At 50.6% G+C, this 15,577-nt stretch overlaps 27 non-coding genes across 27 annotated transcripts; all 27 read right to left on the reverse strand.

Annotated features, from left to right (window-relative positions):
• Positions 1 to 164: 164 nt before the first annotated feature.
• Positions 165 to 237, reverse strand: Trnaf-gaa (transfer RNA phenylalanine (anticodon GAA)). The gene has a single exon. It is a non-coding gene; the product is annotated as a tRNA-Phe (tRNA).
• Positions 238 to 848: 611 nt separating this feature from the next.
• Trnas-uga (transfer RNA serine (anticodon UGA)) lies at positions 849 to 930 on the reverse strand. Its single transcript has one exon. It is a non-coding gene; the product is annotated as a tRNA-Ser (tRNA).
• Positions 931 to 1,621: 691 nt separating this feature from the next.
• Trnas-cga (transfer RNA serine (anticodon CGA)) lies at positions 1,622 to 1,703 on the reverse strand. The gene has a single exon. It is a non-coding gene; the product is annotated as a tRNA-Ser (tRNA).
• A 138-nt stretch (positions 1,704 to 1,841) lies between these two features.
• Trnak-uuu (transfer RNA lysine (anticodon UUU)) lies at positions 1,842 to 1,914 on the reverse strand. Its single transcript has one exon. It is a non-coding gene; the product is annotated as a tRNA-Lys (tRNA).
• Positions 1,915 to 2,453: 539 nt separating this feature from the next.
• Positions 2,454 to 2,526, reverse strand: Trnaf-gaa (transfer RNA phenylalanine (anticodon GAA)). The gene has a single exon. It is a non-coding gene; the product is annotated as a tRNA-Phe (tRNA).
• A 611-nt stretch (positions 2,527 to 3,137) lies between these two features.
• On the reverse strand, positions 3,138 to 3,219 carry Trnas-uga (transfer RNA serine (anticodon UGA)). Its single transcript has one exon. It is a non-coding gene; the product is annotated as a tRNA-Ser (tRNA).
• A 691-nt stretch (positions 3,220 to 3,910) lies between these two features.
• Positions 3,911 to 3,992, reverse strand: Trnas-cga (transfer RNA serine (anticodon CGA)). Its single transcript has one exon. It is a non-coding gene; the product is annotated as a tRNA-Ser (tRNA).
• Positions 3,993 to 4,130: 138 nt separating this feature from the next.
• Trnak-uuu (transfer RNA lysine (anticodon UUU)) lies at positions 4,131 to 4,203 on the reverse strand. The gene has a single exon. It is a non-coding gene; the product is annotated as a tRNA-Lys (tRNA).
• Positions 4,204 to 4,742: 539 nt separating this feature from the next.
• Trnaf-gaa (transfer RNA phenylalanine (anticodon GAA)) lies at positions 4,743 to 4,815 on the reverse strand. The gene has a single exon. It is a non-coding gene; the product is annotated as a tRNA-Phe (tRNA).
• A 611-nt stretch (positions 4,816 to 5,426) lies between these two features.
• On the reverse strand, positions 5,427 to 5,508 carry Trnas-uga (transfer RNA serine (anticodon UGA)). The gene has a single exon. It is a non-coding gene; the product is annotated as a tRNA-Ser (tRNA).
• Positions 5,509 to 6,199: 691 nt separating this feature from the next.
• Trnas-cga (transfer RNA serine (anticodon CGA)) lies at positions 6,200 to 6,281 on the reverse strand. Its single transcript has one exon. It is a non-coding gene; the product is annotated as a tRNA-Ser (tRNA).
• Positions 6,282 to 6,419: 138 nt separating this feature from the next.
• On the reverse strand, positions 6,420 to 6,492 carry Trnak-uuu (transfer RNA lysine (anticodon UUU)). Its single transcript has one exon. It is a non-coding gene; the product is annotated as a tRNA-Lys (tRNA).
• A 539-nt stretch (positions 6,493 to 7,031) lies between these two features.
• On the reverse strand, positions 7,032 to 7,104 carry Trnaf-gaa (transfer RNA phenylalanine (anticodon GAA)). The gene has a single exon. It is a non-coding gene; the product is annotated as a tRNA-Phe (tRNA).
• A 611-nt stretch (positions 7,105 to 7,715) lies between these two features.
• On the reverse strand, positions 7,716 to 7,797 carry Trnas-uga (transfer RNA serine (anticodon UGA)). The gene has a single exon. It is a non-coding gene; the product is annotated as a tRNA-Ser (tRNA).
• Positions 7,798 to 8,488: 691 nt separating this feature from the next.
• Positions 8,489 to 8,570, reverse strand: Trnas-cga (transfer RNA serine (anticodon CGA)). The gene has a single exon. It is a non-coding gene; the product is annotated as a tRNA-Ser (tRNA).
• A 138-nt stretch (positions 8,571 to 8,708) lies between these two features.
• Positions 8,709 to 8,781, reverse strand: Trnak-uuu (transfer RNA lysine (anticodon UUU)). The gene has a single exon. It is a non-coding gene; the product is annotated as a tRNA-Lys (tRNA).
• A 539-nt stretch (positions 8,782 to 9,320) lies between these two features.
• On the reverse strand, positions 9,321 to 9,393 carry Trnaf-gaa (transfer RNA phenylalanine (anticodon GAA)). Its single transcript has one exon. It is a non-coding gene; the product is annotated as a tRNA-Phe (tRNA).
• Positions 9,394 to 10,004: 611 nt separating this feature from the next.
• On the reverse strand, positions 10,005 to 10,086 carry Trnas-uga (transfer RNA serine (anticodon UGA)). The gene has a single exon. It is a non-coding gene; the product is annotated as a tRNA-Ser (tRNA).
• A 691-nt stretch (positions 10,087 to 10,777) lies between these two features.
• Positions 10,778 to 10,859, reverse strand: Trnas-cga (transfer RNA serine (anticodon CGA)). Its single transcript has one exon. It is a non-coding gene; the product is annotated as a tRNA-Ser (tRNA).
• A 138-nt stretch (positions 10,860 to 10,997) lies between these two features.
• On the reverse strand, positions 10,998 to 11,070 carry Trnak-uuu (transfer RNA lysine (anticodon UUU)). Its single transcript has one exon. It is a non-coding gene; the product is annotated as a tRNA-Lys (tRNA).
• A 539-nt stretch (positions 11,071 to 11,609) lies between these two features.
• On the reverse strand, positions 11,610 to 11,682 carry Trnaf-gaa (transfer RNA phenylalanine (anticodon GAA)). The gene has a single exon. It is a non-coding gene; the product is annotated as a tRNA-Phe (tRNA).
• Positions 11,683 to 12,293: 611 nt separating this feature from the next.
• Trnas-uga (transfer RNA serine (anticodon UGA)) lies at positions 12,294 to 12,375 on the reverse strand. Its single transcript has one exon. It is a non-coding gene; the product is annotated as a tRNA-Ser (tRNA).
• Positions 12,376 to 13,066: 691 nt separating this feature from the next.
• On the reverse strand, positions 13,067 to 13,148 carry Trnas-cga (transfer RNA serine (anticodon CGA)). The gene has a single exon. It is a non-coding gene; the product is annotated as a tRNA-Ser (tRNA).
• A 138-nt stretch (positions 13,149 to 13,286) lies between these two features.
• On the reverse strand, positions 13,287 to 13,359 carry Trnak-uuu (transfer RNA lysine (anticodon UUU)). Its single transcript has one exon. It is a non-coding gene; the product is annotated as a tRNA-Lys (tRNA).
• A 539-nt stretch (positions 13,360 to 13,898) lies between these two features.
• On the reverse strand, positions 13,899 to 13,971 carry Trnaf-gaa (transfer RNA phenylalanine (anticodon GAA)). The gene has a single exon. It is a non-coding gene; the product is annotated as a tRNA-Phe (tRNA).
• Positions 13,972 to 14,582: 611 nt separating this feature from the next.
• Positions 14,583 to 14,664, reverse strand: Trnas-uga (transfer RNA serine (anticodon UGA)). The gene has a single exon. It is a non-coding gene; the product is annotated as a tRNA-Ser (tRNA).
• Positions 14,665 to 15,355: 691 nt separating this feature from the next.
• Positions 15,356 to 15,437, reverse strand: Trnas-cga (transfer RNA serine (anticodon CGA)). Its single transcript has one exon. It is a non-coding gene; the product is annotated as a tRNA-Ser (tRNA).
• Between the last annotated feature and the right edge of the window lie 140 nt (positions 15,438 to 15,577).

Genomic DNA, 15,577 nt, shown 5'->3' on the forward strand with positions numbered 1-15,577 from the left:
TGATTCTTTTGCTTCTAAGGGAGTTAGTTGTCTAGTGAGTTCCTCTTATGGCATGCACTAGACAACCAGAACAGCTACAGGAGAGAGTCATTTTTGTTGTCAGCGGTAGTTGCATTATCACCAACGCAGAGCCATTCCATTGGCGTCGCATCAAAACGAATACCTGCCGAAACCCGGGATCGAACCAGGGACCTTTAGATCTTCAGTCTAACGCTCTCCCAACTGAGCTATTTCGGCTGACATTGAACGTTCCTGTTTGCATGTGTTTGTTAACCTCTGCCTCGTTGCCAATTTCACAGTCACCTTCGTCTGATAAGACACAGGGACGCTGAAAGGCGAGCAGCCGATGCAGTGAAGTCCCACACACATTTCTTCTGCTTCCATCATCGTAACAAGCAAACATGTCGACTCGACTCGTGTAATATTCACTTCGCTGACTTCACGTGACGCCGCGCTGGCGCTAGAAAACCCGTGCTATATCGATGCCAGGGGCAACTCGTGTGCAGAGAACGAGACACAAGAAGGAGTGAGCCTCTCCACCGTATGAGAGGCAGTATCTAGGAGATACACACGGTAAAACATTCGACTTGCGTTAGCTCATCAATTGCTACACGTCATCGTCTGCAAGCTAAGATGGACACATCTGCACTGCCCAGTGAGGCGACACTTGTACTAACACCCGGTGGGCGGCTGTGAGACGAGGAGATGAGCTGCGGCTTCTGAGCGCGACTGTAACGCTGCGCCCTGGATCAAATAACACTGCACATTGCTGGTGACGCGCGTGTTTAGTAGTGACGCAACTGCTAGGATGCAGCTGAACGTCCATCTTTTGAGAGCGAGAAAATTTTCGCAGTCGGCAGGACTCGAACCTACGCTCCCAGAGGGAATCTGATTTCAAGTCAGACGCCTTAACCACTCGGCCACGACTGCCGGTGGCAGAAGCGACTCCCGACAAGTGGAACCGCCGTCTTTAGAAGCAATCTGATGGCAGAAAGCGGCGTGGCGTCACTCTTTTCTGTAGGGTTTCCATTAGCCGTTACGACAGTGTGTTAATTTTCGCCTGGCGGGGGTTTGAGCCCGGGACCCTTTGGTTGAAGGTCTAGCGCTCTACCGACTGAGCTGTCCGGTCCCTCGGCCGAGCGTTGTGGTGCATGCTACATGGTGTGCGAGTGATTCGCGTGTTGTAATTACTGGCTTATGGCTCCAATGGCGACTTCACCGACTTCCCACTGACGCACCGCTGACGCTAGTTTTGTGTCGTCTTAAAACGATGGACATACCTCCAAGCAGCTGCGAGATCTTAAGAAAAGAAACGCTGCACCACTGCCTTTGCCGCACTCGAATGATTGAATTGCGATTCTTAAAAAGAAATGAATGTTCGCTCTGTCCTACACTTTCGAGCACATCTGTGTACTCACGATCTCAGCGACGGCTTTCTGCAGTCCCAGCGTCAGTGCGAGGTGAACCGATGGCCACAGTAAGCAGCGGTCGTCGCGAAACTCAGTATTCTTAAACGGAAACTTTCGTCTTGTTGAGAATGGCGTCACTGGTTTGCACCCGCATTCGCCCACGCATGTCACATGTGTGCGAAAATTTTTGCTCCTCTTTACGCAAAATCGCACGCAGCCGGTAGGATTCGAACCTACGCTCCCAGAGGGAATCTGATTTCGAGTCAGACGCCTTAACCACTCGGCCACGACTGCTGGTAGCGCGGTGTTGTCCCGACACATGCAACTGCTACCGTTTAAAGCACTGTGGTGTCAGAAAACGGCGTAGCTTCATTATTTTCCGTAGCGTTTCCACCGCTACCAGACGAATCGCTACCAAAGTATTAAAATTTCCGCCCGGACAGGGACTTGAACCCTGGACCCTTAGGTTAAAAGCCTAATGCTCTACCGACTGAGCTATCCGGGCTCACACGACGCTGTGATACCTCTCACGATGCACAACTATACATTGACTCATGTCGTTTACTGTTGTGCAATCGCTGCATGGGGCCGTTACTAATAAAACGTCGCCTAAATGCTGTCTGCAGACTTATCGCACTAAGCTCGTAACACACTATCGAAGACTGCTGACACACGATGCAACAACAAATTGCAGGAGTCGTTGCGTCTCATACGTTGGAGCAGAGAATTTACATATTTTGTCGACACTCACTGGGCAATTGGAAAATTCGCAAGCATTTCGAATGCAATGTTTCCCACGTTTTCGCTCGTTTCACGGTTCCGTTGAAAACGTTCTTCACCACCTGACACAGAAAAAGGAACGCAGTCGGTAGGACTTTTTTGATTCTTTTGCTTCTAAGGGAGTTAGTTGTCTAGTGAGTTCCTCTTATGGCATGCACTAGACAACCAGAACAGCTACAGGAGAGAGTCATTTTTGTTGTCAGCGGTAGTTGCATTATCACCAACGCAGAGCCATTCCATTGGCGTCGCATCAAAACGAATACCTGCCGAAACCCGGGATCGAACCAGGGACCTTTAGATCTTCAGTCTAACGCTCTCCCAACTGAGCTATTTCGGCTGACATTGAACGTTCCTGTTTGCATGTGTTTGTTAACCTCTGCCTCGTTGCCAATTTCACAGTCACCTTCGTCTGATAAGACACAGGGACGCTGAAAGGCGAGCAGCCGATGCAGTGAAGTCCCACACACATTTCTTCTGCTTCCATCATCGTAACAAGCAAACATGTCGACTCGACTCGTGTAATATTCACTTCGCTGACTTCACGTGACGCCGCGCTGGCGCTAGAAAACCCGTGCTATATCGATGCCAGGGGCAACTCGTGTGCAGAGAACGAGACACAAGAAGGAGTGAGCCTCTCCACCGTATGAGAGGCAGTATCTAGGAGATACACACGGTAAAACATTCGACTTGCGTTAGCTCATCAATTGCTACACGTCATCGTCTGCAAGCTAAGATGGACACATCTGCACTGCCCAGTGAGGCGACACTTGTACTAACACCCGGTGGGCGGCTGTGAGACGAGGAGATGAGCTGCGGCTTCTGAGCGCGACTGTAACGCTGCGCCCTGGATCAAATAACACTGCACATTGCTGGTGACGCGCGTGTTTAGTAGTGACGCAACTGCTAGGATGCAGCTGAACGTCCATCTTTTGAGAGCGAGAAAATTTTCGCAGTCGGCAGGACTCGAACCTACGCTCCCAGAGGGAATCTGATTTCAAGTCAGACGCCTTAACCACTCGGCCACGACTGCCGGTGGCAGAAGCGACTCCCGACAAGTGGAACCGCCGTCTTTAGAAGCAATCTGATGGCAGAAAGCGGCGTGGCGTCACTCTTTTCTGTAGGGTTTCCATTAGCCGTTACGACAGTGTGTTAATTTTCGCCTGGCGGGGGTTTGAGCCCGGGACCCTTTGGTTGAAGGTCTAGCGCTCTACCGACTGAGCTGTCCGGTCCCTCGGCCGAGCGTTGTGGTGCATGCTACATGGTGTGCGAGTGATTCGCGTGTTGTAATTACTGGCTTATGGCTCCAATGGCGACTTCACCGACTTCCCACTGACGCACCGCTGACGCTAGTTTTGTGTCGTCTTAAAACGATGGACATACCTCCAAGCAGCTGCGAGATCTTAAGAAAAGAAACGCTGCACCACTGCCTTTGCCGCACTCGAATGATTGAATTGCGATTCTTAAAAAGAAATGAATGTTCGCTCTGTCCTACACTTTCGAGCACATCTGTGTACTCACGATCTCAGCGACGGCTTTCTGCAGTCCCAGCGTCAGTGCGAGGTGAACCGATGGCCACAGTAAGCAGCGGTCGTCGCGAAACTCAGTATTCTTAAACGGAAACTTTCGTCTTGTTGAGAATGGCGTCACTGGTTTGCACCCGCATTCGCCCACGCATGTCACATGTGTGCGAAAATTTTTGCTCCTCTTTACGCAAAATCGCACGCAGCCGGTAGGATTCGAACCTACGCTCCCAGAGGGAATCTGATTTCGAGTCAGACGCCTTAACCACTCGGCCACGACTGCTGGTAGCGCGGTGTTGTCCCGACACATGCAACTGCTACCGTTTAAAGCACTGTGGTGTCAGAAAACGGCGTAGCTTCATTATTTTCCGTAGCGTTTCCACCGCTACCAGACGAATCGCTACCAAAGTATTAAAATTTCCGCCCGGACAGGGACTTGAACCCTGGACCCTTAGGTTAAAAGCCTAATGCTCTACCGACTGAGCTATCCGGGCTCACACGACGCTGTGATACCTCTCACGATGCACAACTATACATTGACTCATGTCGTTTACTGTTGTGCAATCGCTGCATGGGGCCGTTACTAATAAAACGTCGCCTAAATGCTGTCTGCAGACTTATCGCACTAAGCTCGTAACACACTATCGAAGACTGCTGACACACGATGCAACAACAAATTGCAGGAGTCGTTGCGTCTCATACGTTGGAGCAGAGAATTTACATATTTTGTCGACACTCACTGGGCAATTGGAAAATTCGCAAGCATTTCGAATGCAATGTTTCCCACGTTTTCGCTCGTTTCACGGTTCCGTTGAAAACGTTCTTCACCACCTGACACAGAAAAAGGAACGCAGTCGGTAGGACTTTTTTGATTCTTTTGCTTCTAAGGGAGTTAGTTGTCTAGTGAGTTCCTCTTATGGCATGCACTAGACAACCAGAACAGCTACAGGAGAGAGTCATTTTTGTTGTCAGCGGTAGTTGCATTATCACCAACGCAGAGCCATTCCATTGGCGTCGCATCAAAACGAATACCTGCCGAAACCCGGGATCGAACCAGGGACCTTTAGATCTTCAGTCTAACGCTCTCCCAACTGAGCTATTTCGGCTGACATTGAACGTTCCTGTTTGCATGTGTTTGTTAACCTCTGCCTCGTTGCCAATTTCACAGTCACCTTCGTCTGATAAGACACAGGGACGCTGAAAGGCGAGCAGCCGATGCAGTGAAGTCCCACACACATTTCTTCTGCTTCCATCATCGTAACAAGCAAACATGTCGACTCGACTCGTGTAATATTCACTTCGCTGACTTCACGTGACGCCGCGCTGGCGCTAGAAAACCCGTGCTATATCGATGCCAGGGGCAACTCGTGTGCAGAGAACGAGACACAAGAAGGAGTGAGCCTCTCCACCGTATGAGAGGCAGTATCTAGGAGATACACACGGTAAAACATTCGACTTGCGTTAGCTCATCAATTGCTACACGTCATCGTCTGCAAGCTAAGATGGACACATCTGCACTGCCCAGTGAGGCGACACTTGTACTAACACCCGGTGGGCGGCTGTGAGACGAGGAGATGAGCTGCGGCTTCTGAGCGCGACTGTAACGCTGCGCCCTGGATCAAATAACACTGCACATTGCTGGTGACGCGCGTGTTTAGTAGTGACGCAACTGCTAGGATGCAGCTGAACGTCCATCTTTTGAGAGCGAGAAAATTTTCGCAGTCGGCAGGACTCGAACCTACGCTCCCAGAGGGAATCTGATTTCAAGTCAGACGCCTTAACCACTCGGCCACGACTGCCGGTGGCAGAAGCGACTCCCGACAAGTGGAACCGCCGTCTTTAGAAGCAATCTGATGGCAGAAAGCGGCGTGGCGTCACTCTTTTCTGTAGGGTTTCCATTAGCCGTTACGACAGTGTGTTAATTTTCGCCTGGCGGGGGTTTGAGCCCGGGACCCTTTGGTTGAAGGTCTAGCGCTCTACCGACTGAGCTGTCCGGTCCCTCGGCCGAGCGTTGTGGTGCATGCTACATGGTGTGCGAGTGATTCGCGTGTTGTAATTACTGGCTTATGGCTCCAATGGCGACTTCACCGACTTCCCACTGACGCACCGCTGACGCTAGTTTTGTGTCGTCTTAAAACGATGGACATACCTCCAAGCAGCTGCGAGATCTTAAGAAAAGAAACGCTGCACCACTGCCTTTGCCGCACTCGAATGATTGAATTGCGATTCTTAAAAAGAAATGAATGTTCGCTCTGTCCTACACTTTCGAGCACATCTGTGTACTCACGATCTCAGCGACGGCTTTCTGCAGTCCCAGCGTCAGTGCGAGGTGAACCGATGGCCACAGTAAGCAGCGGTCGTCGCGAAACTCAGTATTCTTAAACGGAAACTTTCGTCTTGTTGAGAATGGCGTCACTGGTTTGCACCCGCATTCGCCCACGCATGTCACATGTGTGCGAAAATTTTTGCTCCTCTTTACGCAAAATCGCACGCAGCCGGTAGGATTCGAACCTACGCTCCCAGAGGGAATCTGATTTCGAGTCAGACGCCTTAACCACTCGGCCACGACTGCTGGTAGCGCGGTGTTGTCCCGACACATGCAACTGCTACCGTTTAAAGCACTGTGGTGTCAGAAAACGGCGTAGCTTCATTATTTTCCGTAGCGTTTCCACCGCTACCAGACGAATCGCTACCAAAGTATTAAAATTTCCGCCCGGACAGGGACTTGAACCCTGGACCCTTAGGTTAAAAGCCTAATGCTCTACCGACTGAGCTATCCGGGCTCACACGACGCTGTGATACCTCTCACGATGCACAACTATACATTGACTCATGTCGTTTACTGTTGTGCAATCGCTGCATGGGGCCGTTACTAATAAAACGTCGCCTAAATGCTGTCTGCAGACTTATCGCACTAAGCTCGTAACACACTATCGAAGACTGCTGACACACGATGCAACAACAAATTGCAGGAGTCGTTGCGTCTCATACGTTGGAGCAGAGAATTTACATATTTTGTCGACACTCACTGGGCAATTGGAAAATTCGCAAGCATTTCGAATGCAATGTTTCCCACGTTTTCGCTCGTTTCACGGTTCCGTTGAAAACGTTCTTCACCACCTGACACAGAAAAAGGAACGCAGTCGGTAGGACTTTTTTGATTCTTTTGCTTCTAAGGGAGTTAGTTGTCTAGTGAGTTCCTCTTATGGCATGCACTAGACAACCAGAACAGCTACAGGAGAGAGTCATTTTTGTTGTCAGCGGTAGTTGCATTATCACCAACGCAGAGCCATTCCATTGGCGTCGCATCAAAACGAATACCTGCCGAAACCCGGGATCGAACCAGGGACCTTTAGATCTTCAGTCTAACGCTCTCCCAACTGAGCTATTTCGGCTGACATTGAACGTTCCTGTTTGCATGTGTTTGTTAACCTCTGCCTCGTTGCCAATTTCACAGTCACCTTCGTCTGATAAGACACAGGGACGCTGAAAGGCGAGCAGCCGATGCAGTGAAGTCCCACACACATTTCTTCTGCTTCCATCATCGTAACAAGCAAACATGTCGACTCGACTCGTGTAATATTCACTTCGCTGACTTCACGTGACGCCGCGCTGGCGCTAGAAAACCCGTGCTATATCGATGCCAGGGGCAACTCGTGTGCAGAGAACGAGACACAAGAAGGAGTGAGCCTCTCCACCGTATGAGAGGCAGTATCTAGGAGATACACACGGTAAAACATTCGACTTGCGTTAGCTCATCAATTGCTACACGTCATCGTCTGCAAGCTAAGATGGACACATCTGCACTGCCCAGTGAGGCGACACTTGTACTAACACCCGGTGGGCGGCTGTGAGACGAGGAGATGAGCTGCGGCTTCTGAGCGCGACTGTAACGCTGCGCCCTGGATCAAATAACACTGCACATTGCTGGTGACGCGCGTGTTTAGTAGTGACGCAACTGCTAGGATGCAGCTGAACGTCCATCTTTTGAGAGCGAGAAAATTTTCGCAGTCGGCAGGACTCGAACCTACGCTCCCAGAGGGAATCTGATTTCAAGTCAGACGCCTTAACCACTCGGCCACGACTGCCGGTGGCAGAAGCGACTCCCGACAAGTGGAACCGCCGTCTTTAGAAGCAATCTGATGGCAGAAAGCGGCGTGGCGTCACTCTTTTCTGTAGGGTTTCCATTAGCCGTTACGACAGTGTGTTAATTTTCGCCTGGCGGGGGTTTGAGCCCGGGACCCTTTGGTTGAAGGTCTAGCGCTCTACCGACTGAGCTGTCCGGTCCCTCGGCCGAGCGTTGTGGTGCATGCTACATGGTGTGCGAGTGATTCGCGTGTTGTAATTACTGGCTTATGGCTCCAATGGCGACTTCACCGACTTCCCACTGACGCACCGCTGACGCTAGTTTTGTGTCGTCTTAAAACGATGGACATACCTCCAAGCAGCTGCGAGATCTTAAGAAAAGAAACGCTGCACCACTGCCTTTGCCGCACTCGAATGATTGAATTGCGATTCTTAAAAAGAAATGAATGTTCGCTCTGTCCTACACTTTCGAGCACATCTGTGTACTCACGATCTCAGCGACGGCTTTCTGCAGTCCCAGCGTCAGTGCGAGGTGAACCGATGGCCACAGTAAGCAGCGGTCGTCGCGAAACTCAGTATTCTTAAACGGAAACTTTCGTCTTGTTGAGAATGGCGTCACTGGTTTGCACCCGCATTCGCCCACGCATGTCACATGTGTGCGAAAATTTTTGCTCCTCTTTACGCAAAATCGCACGCAGCCGGTAGGATTCGAACCTACGCTCCCAGAGGGAATCTGATTTCGAGTCAGACGCCTTAACCACTCGGCCACGACTGCTGGTAGCGCGGTGTTGTCCCGACACATGCAACTGCTACCGTTTAAAGCACTGTGGTGTCAGAAAACGGCGTAGCTTCATTATTTTCCGTAGCGTTTCCACCGCTACCAGACGAATCGCTACCAAAGTATTAAAATTTCCGCCCGGACAGGGACTTGAACCCTGGACCCTTAGGTTAAAAGCCTAATGCTCTACCGACTGAGCTATCCGGGCTCACACGACGCTGTGATACCTCTCACGATGCACAACTATACATTGACTCATGTCGTTTACTGTTGTGCAATCGCTGCATGGGGCCGTTACTAATAAAACGTCGCCTAAATGCTGTCTGCAGACTTATCGCACTAAGCTCGTAACACACTATCGAAGACTGCTGACACACGATGCAACAACAAATTGCAGGAGTCGTTGCGTCTCATACGTTGGAGCAGAGAATTTACATATTTTGTCGACACTCACTGGGCAATTGGAAAATTCGCAAGCATTTCGAATGCAATGTTTCCCACGTTTTCGCTCGTTTCACGGTTCCGTTGAAAACGTTCTTCACCACCTGACACAGAAAAAGGAACGCAGTCGGTAGGACTTTTTTGATTCTTTTGCTTCTAAGGGAGTTAGTTGTCTAGTGAGTTCCTCTTATGGCATGCACTAGACAACCAGAACAGCTACAGGAGAGAGTCATTTTTGTTGTCAGCGGTAGTTGCATTATCACCAACGCAGAGCCATTCCATTGGCGTCGCATCAAAACGAATACCTGCCGAAACCCGGGATCGAACCAGGGACCTTTAGATCTTCAGTCTAACGCTCTCCCAACTGAGCTATTTCGGCTGACATTGAACGTTCCTGTTTGCATGTGTTTGTTAACCTCTGCCTCGTTGCCAATTTCACAGTCACCTTCGTCTGATAAGACACAGGGACGCTGAAAGGCGAGCAGCCGATGCAGTGAAGTCCCACACACATTTCTTCTGCTTCCATCATCGTAACAAGCAAACATGTCGACTCGACTCGTGTAATATTCACTTCGCTGACTTCACGTGACGCCGCGCTGGCGCTAGAAAACCCGTGCTATATCGATGCCAGGGGCAACTCGTGTGCAGAGAACGAGACACAAGAAGGAGTGAGCCTCTCCACCGTATGAGAGGCAGTATCTAGGAGATACACACGGTAAAACATTCGACTTGCGTTAGCTCATCAATTGCTACACGTCATCGTCTGCAAGCTAAGATGGACACATCTGCACTGCCCAGTGAGGCGACACTTGTACTAACACCCGGTGGGCGGCTGTGAGACGAGGAGATGAGCTGCGGCTTCTGAGCGCGACTGTAACGCTGCGCCCTGGATCAAATAACACTGCACATTGCTGGTGACGCGCGTGTTTAGTAGTGACGCAACTGCTAGGATGCAGCTGAACGTCCATCTTTTGAGAGCGAGAAAATTTTCGCAGTCGGCAGGACTCGAACCTACGCTCCCAGAGGGAATCTGATTTCAAGTCAGACGCCTTAACCACTCGGCCACGACTGCCGGTGGCAGAAGCGACTCCCGACAAGTGGAACCGCCGTCTTTAGAAGCAATCTGATGGCAGAAAGCGGCGTGGCGTCACTCTTTTCTGTAGGGTTTCCATTAGCCGTTACGACAGTGTGTTAATTTTCGCCTGGCGGGGGTTTGAGCCCGGGACCCTTTGGTTGAAGGTCTAGCGCTCTACCGACTGAGCTGTCCGGTCCCTCGGCCGAGCGTTGTGGTGCATGCTACATGGTGTGCGAGTGATTCGCGTGTTGTAATTACTGGCTTATGGCTCCAATGGCGACTTCACCGACTTCCCACTGACGCACCGCTGACGCTAGTTTTGTGTCGTCTTAAAACGATGGACATACCTCCAAGCAGCTGCGAGATCTTAAGAAAAGAAACGCTGCACCACTGCCTTTGCCGCACTCGAATGATTGAATTGCGATTCTTAAAAAGAAATGAATGTTCGCTCTGTCCTACACTTTCGAGCACATCTGTGTACTCACGATCTCAGCGACGGCTTTCTGCAGTCCCAGCGTCAGTGCGAGGTGAACCGATGGCCACAGTAAGCAGCGGTCGTCGCGAAACTCAGTATTCTTAAACGGAAACTTTCGTCTTGTTGAGAATGGCGTCACTGGTTTGCACCCGCATTCGCCCACGCATGTCACATGTGTGCGAAAATTTTTGCTCCTCTTTACGCAAAATCGCACGCAGCCGGTAGGATTCGAACCTACGCTCCCAGAGGGAATCTGATTTCGAGTCAGACGCCTTAACCACTCGGCCACGACTGCTGGTAGCGCGGTGTTGTCCCGACACATGCAACTGCTACCGTTTAAAGCACTGTGGTGTCAGAAAACGGCGTAGCTTCATTATTTTCCGTAGCGTTTCCACCGCTACCAGACGAATCGCTACCAAAGTATTAAAATTTCCGCCCGGACAGGGACTTGAACCCTGGACCCTTAGGTTAAAAGCCTAATGCTCTACCGACTGAGCTATCCGGGCTCACACGACGCTGTGATACCTCTCACGATGCACAACTATACATTGACTCATGTCGTTTACTGTTGTGCAATCGCTGCATGGGGCCGTTACTAATAAAACGTCGCCTAAATGCTGTCTGCAGACTTATCGCACTAAGCTCGTAACACACTATCGAAGACTGCTGACACACGATGCAACAACAAATTGCAGGAGTCGTTGCGTCTCATACGTTGGAGCAGAGAATTTACATATTTTGTCGACACTCACTGGGCAATTGGAAAATTCGCAAGCATTTCGAATGCAATGTTTCCCACGTTTTCGCTCGTTTCACGGTTCCGTTGAAAACGTTCTTCACCACCTGACACAGAAAAAGGAACGCAGTCGGTAGGACTTTTTTGATTCTTTTGCTTCTAAGGGAGTTAGTTGTCTAGTGAGTTCCTCTTATGGCATGCACTAGACAACCAGAACAGCTACAGGAGAGAGTCATTTTTGTTGTCAGCGGTAGTTGCATTATCACCAACGCAGAGCCATTCCATTGGCGTCGCATCAAAACGAATACCTGCCGAAACCCGGGATCGAACCAGGGACCTTTAGATCTTCAGTCTAACGCTCTCCCAACTGAGCTATTTCGGCTGACATTGAACGTTCCTGTTTGCATGTGTTTGTTAACCTCTGCCTCGTTGCCAATTTCACAGTCACCTTCGTCTGATAAGACACAGGGACGCTGAAAGGCGAGCAGCCGATGCAGTGAAGTCCCACACACATTTCTTCTGCTTCCATCATCGTAACAAGCAAACATGTCGACTCGACTCGTGTAATATTCACTTCGCTGACTTCACGTGACGCCGCGCTGGCGCTAGAAAACCCGTGCTATATCGATGCCAGGGGCAACTCGTGTGCAGAGAACGAGACACAAGAAGGAGTGAGCCTCTCCACCGTATGAGAGGCAGTATCTAGGAGATACACACGGTAAAACATTCGACTTGCGTTAGCTCATCAATTGCTACACGTCATCGTCTGCAAGCTAAGATGGACACATCTGCACTGCCCAGTGAGGCGACACTTGTACTAACACCCGGTGGGCGGCTGTGAGACGAGGAGATGAGCTGCGGCTTCTGAGCGCGACTGTAACGCTGCGCCCTGGATCAAATAACACTGCACATTGCTGGTGACGCGCGTGTTTAGTAGTGACGCAACTGCTAGGATGCAGCTGAACGTCCATCTTTTGAGAGCGAGAAAATTTTCGCAGTCGGCAGGACTCGAACCTACGCTCCCAGAGGGAATCTGATTTCAAGTCAGACGCCTTAACCACTCGGCCACGACTGCCGGTGGCAGAAGCGACTCCCGACAAGTGGAACCGCCGTCTTTAGAAGCAATCTGATGGCAGAAAGCGGCGTGGCGTCACTCTTTTCTGTAGGGTTTCCATTAGCCGTTACGACAGTGTGTTAATTTTCGCCTGGCGGGGGTTTGAGCCCGGGACCCTTTGGTTGAAGGTCTAGCGCTCTACCGACTGAGCTGTCCGGTCCCTCGGCCGAGCGTTGTGGTGCATGCTACATGGTGTGCGAGTGATTCGCGTGTTGTAATTACTGGCTTATGGCTCCAATGGCGACTTCACCGACTTCCCACTGACGCACCGCTGACGCTAGTTTTGTGTCGTCTTAAAACGATGGACATACCTCCAAGCAGCTGCGAGATCTTAAGAAAAGAAACGCTGCACCACTGCCTTTGCCGCACTCGAATGATTGAATTGCGATTCTTAAAAAGAAATGAATGTTCGCTCTGTCCTACACTTTCGAGCACATCTGTGTACTCACGATCTCAGCGACGGCTTTCTGCAGTCCCAGCGTCAGTGCGAGGTGAACCGATGGCCACAGTAAGCAGCGGTCGTCGCGAAACTCAGTATTCTTAAACGGAAACTTTCGTCTTGTTGAGAATGGCGTCACTGGTTTGCACCCGCATTCGCCCACGCATGTCACATGTGTGCGAAAATTTTTGCTCCTCTTTACGCAAAATCGCACGCAGCCGGTAGGATTCGAACCTACGCTCCCAGAGGGAATCTGATTTCGAGTCAGACGCCTTAACCACTCGGCCACGACTGCTGGTAGCGCGGTGTTGTCCCGACACATGCAACTGCTACCGTTTAAAGCACTGTGGTGTCAGAAAACGGCGTAGCTTCATTATTTTCCGTAGCGTTTCCACCGCTACCAGACGAATCGCTACCAAAGTATTAAAATTTCCGCCCGGACAGGGACTTGAACCCTGGACCCTTAGGTTAAAAGCCTAATGCTCTACCGACTGAGCTATCCGGGCTCACACGACGCTGTGATACCTCTCACGATGCACAACTATACATTGACTCATGTCGTTTACTGTTGTGCAATCGCTGCATGGGGCCGTTACTAATAAAACGTCGCCTAAATGCTGTCTGCAGACTTATCGCACTAAGCTCGTAACACACTATCGAAGACTGCTGACACACGATGCAACAACAAATTGCAGGAGTCGTTGCGTCTCATACGTTGGAGCAGAGAATTTACATATTTTGTCGACACTCACTGGGCAATTGGAAAATTCGCAAGCATTTCGAATGCAATGTTTCCCACGTTTTCGCTCGTTTCACGGTTCCGTTGAAAACGTTCTTCACCACCTGACACAGAAAAAGGAACGCAGTCGGTAGGACTTTTTTGATTCTTTTGCTTCTAAGGGAGTTAGTTGTCTAGTGAGTTCCTCTTATGGCATGCACTAGACAACCAGAACAGCTACAGGAGAGAGTCATTTTTGTTGTCAGCGGTAGTTGCATTATCACCAACGCAGAGCCATTCCATTGGCGTCGCATCAAAACGAATACCTGCCGAAACCCGGGATCGAACCAGGGACCTTTAGATCTTCAGTCTAACGCTCTCCCAACTGAGCTATTTCGGCTGACATTGAACGTTCCTGTTTGCATGTGTTTGTTAACCTCTGCCTCGTTGCCAATTTCACAGTCACCTTCGTCTGATAAGACACAGGGACGCTGAAAGGCGAGCAGCCGATGCAGTGAAGTCCCACACACATTTCTTCTGCTTCCATCATCGTAACAAGCAAACATGTCGACTCGACTCGTGTAATATTCACTTCGCTGACTTCACGTGACGCCGCGCTGGCGCTAGAAAACCCGTGCTATATCGATGCCAGGGGCAACTCGTGTGCAGAGAACGAGACACAAGAAGGAGTGAGCCTCTCCACCGTATGAGAGGCAGTATCTAGGAGATACACACGGTAAAACATTCGACTTGCGTTAGCTCATCAATTGCTACACGTCATCGTCTGCAAGCTAAGATGGACACATCTGCACTGCCCAGTGAGGCGACACTTGTACTAACACCCGGTGGGCGGCTGTGAGACGAGGAGATGAGCTGCGGCTTCTGAGCGCGACTGTAACGCTGCGCCCTGGATCAAATAACACTGCACATTGCTGGTGACGCGCGTGTTTAGTAGTGACGCAACTGCTAGGATGCAGCTGAACGTCCATCTTTTGAGAGCGAGAAAATTTTCGCAGTCGGCAGGACTCGAACCTACGCTCCCAGAGGGAATCTGATTTCAAGTCAGACGCCTTAACCACTCGGCCACGACTGCCGGTGGCAGAAGCGACTCCCGACAAGTGGAACCGCCGTCTTTAGAAGCAATCTGATGGCAGAAAGCGGCGTGGCGTCACTCTTTTCTGTAGGGTTTCCATTAGCCGTTACGACAGTGTGTTAATTTTCGCCTGGCGGGGGTTTGAGCCCGGGACCCTTTGGTTGAAGGTCTAGCGCTCTACCGACTGAGCTGTCCGGTCCCTCGGCCGAGCGTTGTGGTGCATGCTACATGGTGTGCGAGTGATTCGCGTGTTGTAATTACTGGCTTATGGCTCCAATGGCGACTTCACCGACTTCCCACTGACGCACCGCTGACGCTAGTTTTGTGTCGTCTTAAAACGATGGACATACCTCCAAGCAGCTGCGAGATCTTAAGAAAAGAAACGCTGCACCACTGCCTTTGCCGCACTCGAATGATTGAATTGCGATTCTTAAAAAGAAATGAATGTTCGCTCTGTCCTACACTTTCGAGCACATCTGTGTACTCACGATCTCAGCGACGGCTTTCTGCAGTCCCAGCGTCAGTGCGAGGTGAACCGATGGCCACAGTAAGCAGCGGTCGTCGCGAAACTCAGTATTCTTAAACGGAAACTTTCGTCTTGTTGAGAATGGCGTCACTGGTTTGCACCCGCATTCGCCCACGCATGTCACATGTGTGCGAAAATTTTTGCTCCTCTTTACGCAAAATCGCACGCAGCCGGTAGGATTCGAACCTACGCTCCCAGAGGGAATCTGATTTCGAGTCAGACGCCTTAACCACTCGGCCACGACTGCTGGTAGCGCGGGTGTTGTCCCGACACATGCAACTGCTACCGTTTAAAGCACTGTGGTGTCAGAAAACGGCGTAGCTTCATTATTTTCCGTAGCGTTTCCACCGCTACCAGACGAATCGCTACCAAAGTATTAAAATTTCC

The sequence above is a fragment of the Schistocerca serialis genome, unplaced genomic scaffold (assembly GCF_023864345.2).
Source record: "Schistocerca serialis cubense isolate TAMUIC-IGC-003099 unplaced genomic scaffold, iqSchSeri2.2 HiC_scaffold_1374, whole genome shotgun sequence".
NCBI classification, from domain to species: domain Eukaryota; kingdom Metazoa; phylum Arthropoda; class Insecta; order Orthoptera; family Acrididae; genus Schistocerca; species Schistocerca serialis.